Source organism: Choloepus didactylus, chromosome 9, assembly GCF_015220235.1.
Source record: "Choloepus didactylus isolate mChoDid1 chromosome 9, mChoDid1.pri, whole genome shotgun sequence".
Taxonomy (NCBI): domain Eukaryota; kingdom Metazoa; phylum Chordata; class Mammalia; order Pilosa; family Megalonychidae; genus Choloepus; species Choloepus didactylus.
Window position 1 is genome coordinate 6,721,715 of NC_051315.1, and position 13,545 is coordinate 6,735,259.

Consider the following 13,545-nt stretch of genomic DNA (forward strand, 5'->3'; position numbering starts at 1 on the left):
AAGCAGAATCCTTGGTTTTTTCCTGATCTTAGGGGGAAAGTTTTCTGTCTTTCATCATTGAGTATGATGTTAGCTATAGGATTTTTTTTTATTAGAGAAGCTATGGGTTTACCAAACAATTATGCATAAAATACAGGATTCCCACATACCACACCACTGCCAACTCCCTGCATTGGTGTGGATCATTTGTTTTAATTGATGGTAGCGCATTTTTACAACTGTGCTATTAATTCAAGTCCATGGTTTAACTTAGGGCTCATTGTTTGTGTACTGTAATTCCATTTTTTTAGCTATGTTTTTTTTTTTTTAACTGCCCTTTTTCAGGTTGAGAAAGTTCTCTTCTGGTCTTAGTTTATTGAATGCTTTTAACATGAGTGGATGTTGGATTTTGTCTAATGCTTTATCTCCCTCAATTAACTGGATCCTTTGGATTTTTTCCTTCAATCTGTTAATGTGGTACATTATATAGATTCATTTTCTTGCATTGAATCACCCTTGCATTCCTGGAATAAATCCCATTTAGTCATGATGTATAATCCTTTTAACATCTTGCTGGATTTGGTTTGTTAATATTTTGTTGACGATTTTTGCATCTATGTTCAGAAGGGATATTGATCTATAGTTTTCTTGTGATGTCCTTGTCTGGGTTTGTATAAGGGTTATGATGGCCCTACAGAATGAGTTGGGAATGTTCCCTCCTCTGTTTCTCAGAAGAGTTTGAGAAGAGTTGGTGTTAATTCTTCTTTAAATGTTTAGTAGATTTCACCAGTGAAGTCATGGGTCCTGGCCTTCTCTTTACTGGGAGGTTTTGGATTCAATCTCTTAACTTGTTATAGAACTATACATATTCTCTATTTCTTCTTGAGTCGTTTTTGGTAGTTTGTGTTTTTCTAGAAGTCCATTTCATATAGGTAATCTAAGCTTTTGGTGTACAACTGTTTATAGTATTCTCTTATGATCTTTTTTATTTCTGTTAGGCTGGTAGGAATGTCCCTACAGTCATTTCTGATTTTAGTATTGTGAGTCTTTTCTCCTTCTTTATTAGTCAGTCTGACTGAAGTTTTTGCAATTTTTTTTATCTTTTCACAATCCAAGGTTTGGGCTCATTGATTCTCTCTTTTGTTTTCAAGTCTCTGTTTTGTTTATCTCTGCTCTAATCTTATAATGTCCTTCCTTCTATTAGCTTTTAGTTTATTTTGCTCTTCTTTTCTTTGTTCTATAATGTATAAAGTTAGATTACTGATTTAAGATCATCTTCCTTTATAATGGAGGTGTTTCAGCTATAAATTTCCCTCTAGTCACTGTTCTCTCTCTCTTTTTTTTTTCATTTTTTTCATTTTATTTTGAAATAAATTCTAACTTACAGGACCAGTTGCAAAAACAATACAAAACCCATACAAAGAACTCCAGCATACCCCGACCCCCCCCTCCCCTGATACCCCAATCCACCAACTTTAACATCCTGTCACGCCACCGTTTCTTTCTTTCCCTCCCTCCCTCCCAATCATCCATCATCTATTGTTCTGTCTTCTGAACATATGAGAGCTAGCTGCACACATCCTTGAACAAACAATATAATTCACTTATACATTTCCCATGAACAAGAACATTCTTTTATGCAATCCCATTAAGCGCAGCTAAGAAGTTCAAGAAATTCAACATTGATACAAAGCTTACATTCTGTATTTCCTTTTTTTTTTTTTCTTTTGTCCTAACTGTGTCCCTTTGAGCCTCCTCTCCTCCATCCTCAGATCCCATCCAGGATCATCCTTGGCATTTAATTATCGTTATTTAGATTGTCTTTTTCTTTTTTCTTTTTTCAATTGTGGAAACATATATACAGCTTAAATCTTCCCATTCCAACCCCTCCCTAGCATTCCATTAGTGGAATTAATCACATTTAGAATGTTGCAATGCTATCACCTTCCCACTATCCATTACTAGAAATTTCCCTTCACCTCAAACAGCAACCCTACACTCATTTCTTAACTTCCATTGCTCCTTCCCCCACTTCTCATAACCCACACTCTACTTTTCATCTCTATGGTCATATTCTCTGATAATTTTTTTGTGTTTACCATGGGGCTTAAATTTAACCTCTTAAATCTATAACAATCTTGTTTTTCTTTGATACCAATTTAACTTCCATATGACACATAAACTATGCTCCTATACTCCCTCATTCCCCCACCTTTATGTAGTTCTTGTCAAAAATTACATATTTTACATTGAGTCCAAAACCACTGATTTGTCATTAAAGTTTATGTATTTTATATCCTGTAGGAAGTAAATAGTGGAGTTACAAATCAAAAATTATTGACTTCTGTTTGTATTCCATTGTGGTCAGAGAATGTGCTTTGAATATATTCAATTTTTTTTTTTATTGAGGCTTGTTTTATGTTCCAGCATATGGTCTATTCTGCAGAAAGATCCATGATCACTAGAGAAGAATGTGTGTCCTGGTGATTTGGGATGTAATGTTCTACATATGTCTGTTAAATTTCTCTATATCTCACTCTCCTTTCTTTGTTTCTCTGTCAGTAGGGCTCCCTTTAGTATCTGAAGTAGGGCAGGTCTTTTATTAGCAAAATCTCTCAGCATTTGTTTGTGAAAATTTTAAGCTCTCCCTCAAATTTGAAAGAGAGTTTTGCTGGATAAAGTATTATTGGTTGGAAATTTTTCTCTCTCAGAATTTTAAATATGTCATGCCACTGCCTTTTTGCCTCCATGGTGGCTGCTGAGTAGTCACTACTTAGTCTTATGTTGTTTCCTTTGTATGTGGTGCATTGCTTTTCTCTTGCTGCTTTCAGAACTTGCTCCTTCTCTTCAGTATTTGACAGTCTGATCAGAATATGTCTTGGAGTGGGTTTATTTGGATTTATTCTATTTGGAGTTCACTGGGCATTTATGCTTTGTGTATTTATATTGTGTACAAGGTTTGGGAAGTTTTCCCCAACAATTTCTTTGAATACTCTTTCTAGACCTTTACTCTTCTCTTCCCCTTCTGGGACACCAATGAGTCTTAAATTTGGATGTTTTATTTTATCTATCATATCCCTGAGATCCATTTCTATTTTTTCGATTTTTTTCCCCATTCTTTCTTTGATCTTTCATTTTCCGTTCTGTGCTCATCAAGGACGCCGAGTCGTTGTTCATCTTCCTCTAATCTTGTATTCTGAGTATCCAGAATCTTTTTAATTTGGCCAACAGTTTCTTTTTTTTTTTTTTTTTAAATCTTCATTTTATTGAGATATATTCACATACCACGCAGTCATACAAAACAAATCGTACTTTCGATTGTTTACAGTACCATTACATAGTTGTACATTCATCACCTAAATCAATCCCTGACACCTTGATTAGCACACACACAAAAATAACAAGAATAATAATTAGAGTGAAAAAGAGCAATTGAAGTAAAAAAGAACACTGGGTACTTTTGTCTGTTTGTTTCCTTCCCCTATTTTTCTACTCCTCCATCCATAAACTAGACAAAGTAGAGTGTGGTCCTTATGGCTTTCCCAATCCCATTGTCACCCCCTCACAAGCTACATTTTTATACAACTATCTTCGAAATTCATGGGTTCTGGGCTGTAGTTTGACAGTTTCAGGTATCCACCACCAGCTACCCCAATTCTTTGGAACCTAAAAAGGGTTGTCTAAAGTGTGCGTAAGAGTGCCCACCAGAGTGACCGCTTAGCTATTTTTGGAATCTCTCTGCCACTGAAGCTTATTTCATTTCCTTTCTTTTTTTTTTTTTTTTTTTTTTATTAAATCATCATTTTATTGAGATATATTCACATACCACGCAGTCATACAAAACAAATTGTACTTTCGATTGTTTACAGTACCATTACATAGTTGTACATTCATCACCTAAATCAATCCCTGACACCTTCATTAGCACACACACAAAAATAACAAGAATACTAATTAGAGTGAAAAAGAGCAATTGAAGTAAAAAAGAACACTGGGTACCTTTGTCTGTCTGTTTCCCTCCCCTACTTTTCTACACATCCATCCATAAACTAGACAAAGTGGTGTTTGGTCCTTATGGCTTTCCCAATCCCATTGTCACCCCTCATAAGCTACATTTTTATACAACTGTCTTCGAGATTCATGGGTTCTGGGTTGTAGTTTGATAGTTTCAGGTATCCACCACCAGCTACCCCAATTCTTTAGAACCTAAAAAGGGTTGTCTAAAGTGTGCATAAGAGTGCCCACCAGAGTGACCTCTCGGCTCCTTTTGGAATCTCTCTGCCACTGAAGCTTATTTCATTTCCTTTCACATCCCCCTTTTGGTCAAGAAGATGTTCTCCGTCCCACGGTGCCAGGTCTACATTCCTCCCTGGGAGTCATATTCCACGTTGCCAGGGAGATTCACTTCCCTGGGTGTCTGATCCCACGTAGGGGGGAGGGCAGTGATTTCACCTTTCAAGTTGGCTTAGCCAGAGAGAGAGGGCCACATCTGAGCAACAAAGAGGCATTCGGGAGGAGGCTCTTAGGCACAACCATAGGGAGGTCTAGCCTCTCCTTTGCAGCAACTGTCTTCCCAAGTGTAAAACTTATGGTAGAGGGCTCAACCCATCAAACCACCAGTCCCCTATGTCTGTGGTCATGTTAGCAACCATGGAGGTGGGGTAGGCAAATACCCCCGCATTCTCCACAGGCTCCTCAAGGGGGCACTACATCTTTTTTTTTCCTTGTTTTTCTTTTTTCTTTTTTTTTTTAACTTTCCCTTCTTTTTTAAATCAACTGTATGAAAAAAAGTTAAAAAGAAAACAAACATACAATAAAAGAACATTTCAAAGAGACCATAACAAGGGAGTAAGAAAAAGACAACTAACCTAAGATAACTGCTTAACTTCCAACATGTTCCTACTTTACCCCAAGAAAGTTACATAATATAGCAACATTTCTGTGAACTTGCTCTTACTATATCCATCAGAAATTAACAGACCATAGTCATTCCTGGGCATCCCCAGAACGTTAAATACCTTATCTGTTCTTCTTGGATTATTGTTCCCCCTTCCTTAATTGCTCTCTACTGCTAGTTCCCCTACATTCTACATTATAAACCATTTGTTTTACATTTTTCAAAGTTCACATTAGTGGTAGCATATAATATTTCTCTTTTTGTGCCTGGCTTATTTCGCTCAGCATTATGTCTTCAAGGTTCATCCATGTTGTCATATGTTTCACCAGATCGTTCCTTCTTACTGCCACGTAGTATTCCATTGTGTGTATATACCACATTTTCTTTATCCACTCATCTGTTGAAGGACATTTGGGTTGTTTCCATCTCTTGGCAATTGTGAATAATGCTGCTATGAACATTGGCGTGCAGATATCCGTTCGTGTCACTGCTTTCCGACCTTCCGGGTATATACCGAGAAGTGCAATCGCTGGATCGAATGGTAACTCTATATGTAGTTTTCTAAGGAACTGCCAGACTGACTTCCAGAGTGGCTGAACCATTATACAGTCCCACCAACAATGAATAAGAGTTCCAATTTCTCCACATCCCCTCCAGCATTTGTAGTTTCCTGTTTGTTTAATGGCAGCCATTCTAACCGGTGTTAGATGGTATCTCATTGTGGTCTTAATTTGCATCTCTCTAATAGCTAGTGAAGCTGAACATTTTTTCATGTGTTTCTTGGCCATTTGTATTTCCTCTTCAGAGAACTGTCTTTTCATATCTTTTGCCCATTTTATAATTGGGCTGTCTGTACTATTGTCATTAAGTTGTAGGATTTCTTTATATATGCAAGATATCAGTCTTTTGTCAGATACATGGTTTCCAAAAATTTTTTCCCATTGAGTTGGCTGCCTCTTTACCTTTTTGAGAAATTCCTTTGAGGTGCAGAAACTTCTAAGCTTGAGGAGTTCCCATTTATCTATTTTCTCTTTTGTTGCTTGTGCTTTTGGTGTAAAGTCTAGGAAGTGGCCACCTAATACAAGGTCTTGAACATGTTTTCCTACATTATCTTCTAGGAGTTTTATGGTACTTTCTTTTATATTGAGATCTTTGGTCCATTTTGAGTTAATTTTTGTGTAGGGGGTGAGGTAGGGGTCCTCTTTCATTCTTTTGGATATGGATATCCAACTCTCCCAGCCCCATTTGTTGAAAAGACCATTATGACTCAGTTCAGTGACTTTGGGGGCCTTATCAAACATCAGTCAGCCATAGATCTGAGGGTCTATCTCTGAATTCTCAATTCGATTCCATTGATCTATATGTCTATCTTTGTGCCAGTACCATGCTGTTTTGACCACTGTGGCTTTATAATAAGCTTCAAAGTCAGGGAGTGTAAGTCCTCCCACCTTGTTTTTCTTTTTTAGAGTGTCTTTAGCAATTCGAGGCATCTTCCCTTTCCAAATAAATTTGATAACTAGCTTTTCCAAGTCTGCAAAGTAGGTTGTTGGAATTTTGATTGGGATTGCATTGAATCTGTAGATGAGTTTGGGTAGAATTGACTTCTTAATGACATTTAGCCTTCCTATCCATGAACATGGAATATTTTTCCATCTTTTAAGGTCCCCTTCTATTTCTTTTAGTAGAGTTATGTAGTTTTCTTTGTATAGGTCTTTTACATCTTTGGTTAAGTTTATTCCTAGGTACTTGATGTTTTAGTTGCTATTGAAAATGGTATCTTTCTTGAGTGTCTCTTCAATTTGTTCATTTCTAGCATATAGAAACATTACTGACTTATGTGCATTAATCTTGTGTCCCGCTACTTTGCTAAATTTGTTTATTAGCTCTAGTAGCTATATCATTGATTTCTCAGGGTTTTCCAGATATAAGATCATATCATGTGCAAAAAAATGACAGTTTTACTTCTTCCTTTCCAATTTGGATGCCTTTTATTTCTTTGTCTTGCCGGATTGCCCTGGCTAGCACTTCCAGCACAATGTTGAATAACAGTGGTGACAGCGGGCATCCTTGTCTTGTTCCTGATCTTAGAGGGAAGGCTTTCAGTCTCTCACCATTGAGTACTATGCTGGCTGTGGGTTTTTCATATATGCTCTTTATCATGTTGAGGAAGTTTCCTTCAATTCCTACCTTTTGAAGTGTTTTTATCAAAAAGGGATGTTGGATTTTGTCAAATGCTTTTTCAGCATCTATTGAGATGATCAATTGATTTTTCCCTTTTGACTTGTTAATGTGTTGTAATACATTGATTGATTTTCTTATGTTGAACCATCCTTGCATGCCTGGAATGAACCCCACTTGGTCATGGTGTATGATTTTTTTAATGAGTCTTTGGATTCGATTTGCAAGTATTTTGTTGAGGATTTTTGCATCTATATTCATTAGGGAGATTGGCCGGTAGTTTTCCTTTTTTGTAGCATCTTTGCCTAGTTTTGATATTAGATTGATGTTAGCTTCATAAAATGAGTTAGGTAGTGTTCCATTTTCTTCAATGTTTTGAAAGAGTTTGAGTAAGATTGGTGTCAGTTCTTTCTGGAAAGTTTGGTAGAATTCCCCTGTGAAGCCATCTGGCCCTGGGCATTTATTTGTGGGAAGATTTTTGATGACTGATTGGATCTCTTTGCTTGTGATGGGTTGGTTGAGGTCTTCTATTTCTTCTCTGGTCAGTCTAGGTTGTTCATATGTTTCCAGGAAATTGTCGATTTCTTCTACATTATCCAGTTTGTTGCCATACAGTTGTTCATAATATCCTCTTATAATTTTTTTAATTTCTTCAGGATCTGCAGATATGTCACCTTTTTCATTCATTATTTTGTTTATATGGGTCTTCTCTCTTTTTGATTTTGTCAGTCTAGCTAGGGGCTTGTCAATCTTGTTGATCTTCTCAAAGAACCAACTTTTGGTGATATTTATCCTCTCTATTGTTTTTTTGTTCTCTATGTCATTTATTTCTGCTTTAATCCTTGTTATTTCTTTTCTTGTAGTTGGTTTAGGATTGGTTTGCTGTTCATTTTCTAGCTTCTTCAGTTGATCCATTAGTTCTTTGATTTTGGCTCTTTCTTCCTTTTTAATATATACATTTAGTGCTATAAATTTCCCCCTTAGCACTGCTTTTGCTGCATCCCATAGGTTTTGGTATGTTGTGTTCTCATTTTCATTCGTCTTTATATATTTAGCAATTTCTCTTGCTATTTCTTCTTTAACCCACTGATTGTTTAGGAGTGTGTTGTTTAACCTCCAGGTATTTGTGAATTTTCTAAGTCTCTGATGGTTATTGACTTCTAATTGTATTCCATTGTGGTCAGAGAATGTGCTTTGAATAATTTCAATCTTTTTAAATTTATTGAGGCATGTTTTATGTCCCAGCATATGATCTATTCTGGAGAAAGTTCCGTGAGCACTAGAAAAGTATGTGTATCCTGGTGATTTGGGATGTAATGTCCTGTATATGTCTGTTAACTCTAATTCATTTATCAGCTTGTTTAGGTTTTCAATTTCCTTATTGGTCTTCTGTCTGGTTGATCTATATAGGAGAGAGTGATGTGTTGAAGTCTCCCACAATTATTGTGGAAACATCAATTGCTTCCTTTAGTTTTGCCAGTGTTTCTCTCATGTATTTTTTTTTTTTTTTTCCAGGGGCCATACAGTATATTGTAAAAGCATCAGTTAGATAAATTTTACATTTAATAACTCTTTAAATAAAATGTCTTTTTCTATATCCACATATGAAAAAGAAATAAAAGTTCATCTTGAATAATTGCAAAGTTGATAATCAAATATTTTTGAAAAGAGAATATACCACAAAAATGTTCTGTCTCCACCAAAAACAAGTTACCCAAACTTTAAACAAAATTCACATTTTATTTAGATTGAAATAAACTGTACAAAATTGATTTTCTTCACCAAAAATAATAGCAATATTTTCTGTATTATTCCTAGATAAACCACAAAACACTTATTTTTGTAGGCTTTCCAGGTTCTGCTGATAATCAAGATGAGGCAGTAGACATAGTCATGGAAATAGATAGAAGAAATCAGACAAATCAGTGGTCAGTATCCATGGCCTCTGATTCTATCTTGACCATGAAACAGAAATGTTCAACACATACCTGCTAAACAGCTTATGAAAGCATGGGCTCAATAAAGGAATGTAAACAGCAATAACCAGATGTAGAAAAAGGCATTCGAACTGTAACTTGTTCCTTTAGGTTCATTTGATAAAGACAAAATCTACGCTGAAATCCTTGCTTGGCGAGCTCAGTTTCTCTCACTCTCTGGTAATTCCCTTAACTGTCCAACATAAATTTTAACAACATACTTTAAAGTCTTTCTAGTTAAAGGTCAATAGTGAACCTCATTGTAACACTTTACAAAATGCATTCCTTCCTTCCATACCTCGTCAAAATTTATTTCTTCAAAGTACTGATAACTGGACTGGTAACTTGACAATTGGAGCCACAGTGATGATTAATGTCGTGTCTAAAATGACTTAACTAAAATAATTCCAGAGTGCCACTAATGGAGAGCACACAGAAATGAAACGTGGCACTTTCAATGCTACCTTCTGCAAGAACAGACAGGTCTTCAAAGCATGAGAGTTCAAATGGGGGCCCTTTAAATAGGTAGATTATTAATAACAAATGTATTCAATGGGAGACCTATAGGCAAAGATAGTCAGTGATTAAGCAGCCTACATACACCTCACAGCTCTTCCTCCAAATATAAGAGAAAACCTATTTTAAAAGTCTCAAGTATTTTCAATGGTTTCTGAATTACCTGTGGGAAGCTCTGACTTAGTTGTATAGAGTTTGATATATGTGTCCACCATCAAATCCAGATCATGTTTTATATCAAAATTTATGTTAAGCAAAGCCAAGTTACTTGACCTTTGGTCTGTCAAAGTGTTCCTCAGGTATGCTTTGAGACGCTTTCGTCCATTTTCATAGCGTTCATTCTCAACCTTCATCACAGGAAGAATGCATAAGACCTTCAACAAAGCATAAACATTAGGAAAAAACTTGATGTCAGGCAGATGGAGGGCTTCATAAATGGTGGATGGAAGCTCTATATCTTTCCCTCTGTGTTTCCACTTGATTCTCCAACAATGAAGCTCGGCTGAGAGTGTGTCAGGATTGGGTAAGTCACTTCTGTACATGTCAGCATGGTGTTCCTCCGACGTATTGAATTTGAGCTGTCCCATGACAGAGGGTACCAGAGATAAGCATTTAAGAGCTTTGAGGTGCTGTTCTGAGAATATATCTTTAAGTTCCTGAATAATGTGCTCCACTGTTGGAACACTTAGGGTTCTTTATAGTAACTCTCAGAGGTTAACTGAGACTCCAGGTTACCTTGCTGAGCTCTGCGGAATTTGCCAGGGAGTTTCATGTGAATATCAAGTTTGGTTGCCAAATTTGTGGCTTCCTCAAACCAAAATTCATGATAAACTTCAATGTTTTCCATCACTTCATTTAGTGAATGTAGCACTGCAGTCAAGCTGCTGGCTGCAAAGAAGACATCAGAGGTTTGCCCCTGGAGATTTTTCCCAAAGGCTCTTGTAAAAGATAGGACATTCTTAAGAACAACAATGGTAACAATGAAATCAAAATCTGTTACTGCACTACAGAGTACAAATGCTCGGCCAGCTATGCAGTTATTCCATCTAATATTTGTGTCACTATTTATACCATCTAAACATAAAACAAGTGCTTGCAGGAGTTCCACTAAAATTTCAAAAGCATCATGCCTTCCTGTCCATTGAGAATGGCAAATTTCCTTCAGTTCATTACCCCTTTCTTCATTACTCTGAAAAAGGACTGAAATTACACGGTCAAGTTCTAAAAGTAGTTGTGGTGATCGATGGAAAAAAGCAGAAACTTCCTCAATCGTTCCCAATGCAACAGATACTCCCGTAACAGGCACGGATTTTGCTAACCACATATTTAAGGCACAGGAAGAGCAGAGTGTATAGATAGCTTGGGGATATTTCTCTAGAAGTCTTGAAGCAACAACTTTCATCTTGGAAGAAAATCCACTGGACACAATGTAAGCCTGTCCACGACAGTACTCCATGTTCAGCCCCCACTTCTCAGTTATTGTAGTGTGAAATTTCACAGCCAAAATTTCTGCATCAGCTTCATAAGGCAGGAAGCCCACAAATTCCTCTCTCAGGTTATGTGATTCATCCACAAACCTCACCAACACTGGCAGGTGCTCTTCCCCTGCTATGTCCACCACATCATCAGTGATAATGGAAAAGAAGTGTGAGTCTCTCACTTCCCTGAGAGTTTCCTCCCGAATGCAGCTCTCACATATCTCTAGCATCTGTTTCTGCTGTGTTTTCGAACAGAACAACGTGTTAACTGCTGTTGTCTCAAAGCGCTTTCTCAGAACCTCTTCACCAGAATTTATTCGGCACTCCAGCAATGCTTGAAAGTTATCAGGCGTAAAGAGACCTTCTGGGAGTTCATCAGCCTCATGCCCATCCAAAGGTATGTTTTGTTTTCCCATAAGAATCAAAATTTCAAATAAAGATTTTAGGTATTCTTTGTTTTCCTTTTCTTCAAGGGTTAAAGGTAAAATATCTTCATCCTGTTCTTCACCCCCTTCTTCTATATTTGGGTTCTGAGCACTGCTGTTGTTTGTTTCTTTATGTTTTTGTTCCTGTTCAGAAGTTTCATCAATTTTTTTCTGTTTCAATGTCCTGATTTCATCTTCACTCAATTCTTTTATTCGTTTTCTGTGTCTACTATGTGGATTGTTCAAATGACTGGTAAGATCAAATATTGTTGGTATAGCATTATCTCGAAGAACTGTCCTATAAGGACTCTCCCAATGACTTCACAAGTATCTGCTTCAATTAATTTTGAGAAATAAAATAACCCAATCATTCTTTAGTTTTCTGATGCCTCTGCAAAATGTATAGTTCTACAGATCATAGAGGTCTCAAAGTGTTTGGCACATAACCGATAATGTTTATTTAGCTGATCAGGTGTTTTATCTTCTAAGTCTGCTCTCCTACAATTCTCCACCCACTTCTGGCATCTGGCCGGGTCCCGCGGAAACCTGAAGAAGGCCAGGTCGGACTGCGTGCTCTTCCGCGTGCAGTTGGGGGCAGCGCAGAAGTTCGGCATCGTCGCCCACCCACCGGCCGGCCCAGTCCTCCCCTCCCCGCCTCCTCAGGGCAGCCCGCCAGCCCGTCGGGGCCGGGGAGGGGAGCCAGGCCGGCCGGCCGGCTCGGCAAGGCCAACGCGCCGAGGGGAGGGGCGGGCGGGCGAGAAGCCGCGAGGGGCAGGAGGGGCGCCGCGGTCCGAGGCCGGGCTGGGGACTCGGCTCCACAGTGCTGTGAGCGGCCTGGAGGATTTACCGCCGCCGCCGCCGCTGGTGCACCTCCCGCCCGCCCGGGACGCTGCCGCCTCCTTCCCACAATGCCTCTCTCATGTATTTTGTGGCACCTTGATTGGGTGCATAGACATTTATGATTGTTATTTCTTCTTGTTGAATTGCCCCTTTTATTAGTATGTAGTGGCCTTCTTTGTCTCTCAAAACATCCCTGCATTTGAAGTCTATTTTATCTGAGATTAATATTGCTACACCTGCTTTCTTTTGGCTGTAGCTTGCATGAAATATTTTTTCCATCCTTTCACTTTCAGTTTATTTGTGTCCCTGTGTCTAAGATGAGTCTCTCGTATGCAACATATTGATGGTTCATTTTTTTTTATCCATTCTGCAAATCTATATCTTTTAATTGGGGGAGTTTAATCCATTTACATTCAATGTTATAACCGTGAAGGCATTTCTTGAATCAGCCATCTTATCCTTTGGTTTATGTTTGTCATATTTTTCCCCTCTGTCTATTAATATCCTTTATTGTACCCATACTGAATCTCTTCAGTACTGAACCTTTCTCCAAGTCTCTCTGTCCTTTCTTTGTTTCTCTGTCTGTAGGGCTCCCTTTAGTATCTCCAGTAGGGCAGTTCTCTTGTTAGCAAATTCTCTCAGCATTTGTTTGTCTGTGAAAAATTTAAGCTCTCCCTCAAATTTGAAGGAGAGCTTTGCTGGATAAATTATTCTTGGCTGGAAATTTTTCTCACTCAGAATTTTAAATATATCGTGCCACTGCATTCTTGCCTCCATGGTGGCTGCTGAGTAGTCACTACTTAGTCTTATGCTGTTTCCTTTGTATGCGGTGAATTGCTTTTCTCTTGCTGCTTTCAGAACTTGCTCCTTCTCTTCTGTGTTTGACAGTGTGATCAATATATGTCTTGGAGTGGGTTTATTTGGATTTATTCTATTTGGAGTTCGCTGAGCATTTATGATTTGTGTATTTCTGTTGTTTAGAAGATTTGGGAAGTTTCCCCAACAATTTCTTTGAATACTCTTCCTAGACCTTTACCCTTTTCTTCCCCTTCTGGGACACCAATGAGTCTTATATTTGGATGTTTCATATTATCTATCATATCCCTGAGGTCCATTTCGATTTTTTCAATTTTTTTCCCCATTCTTTCTTTCATGCTTTCATTTTCCATTCTGTCATCTTCCAGGTCACTGATTCGTTGTTCAACTTCCTCTAGTCTTGTACTATGAGTGTCCAGAATCTTTTTAATTTGGTCAGC

General features: G+C 37.9%; 1 pseudogene; it reads right to left on the bottom strand.

Annotated features, from left to right (window-relative positions):
- Positions 1 to 8,691: 8,691 nt before the first annotated feature.
- On the bottom strand, positions 8,692 to 12,086 carry LOC119544836 (annotated as a pseudogene).
- Between the last annotated feature and the right edge of the window lie 1,459 nt (positions 12,087 to 13,545).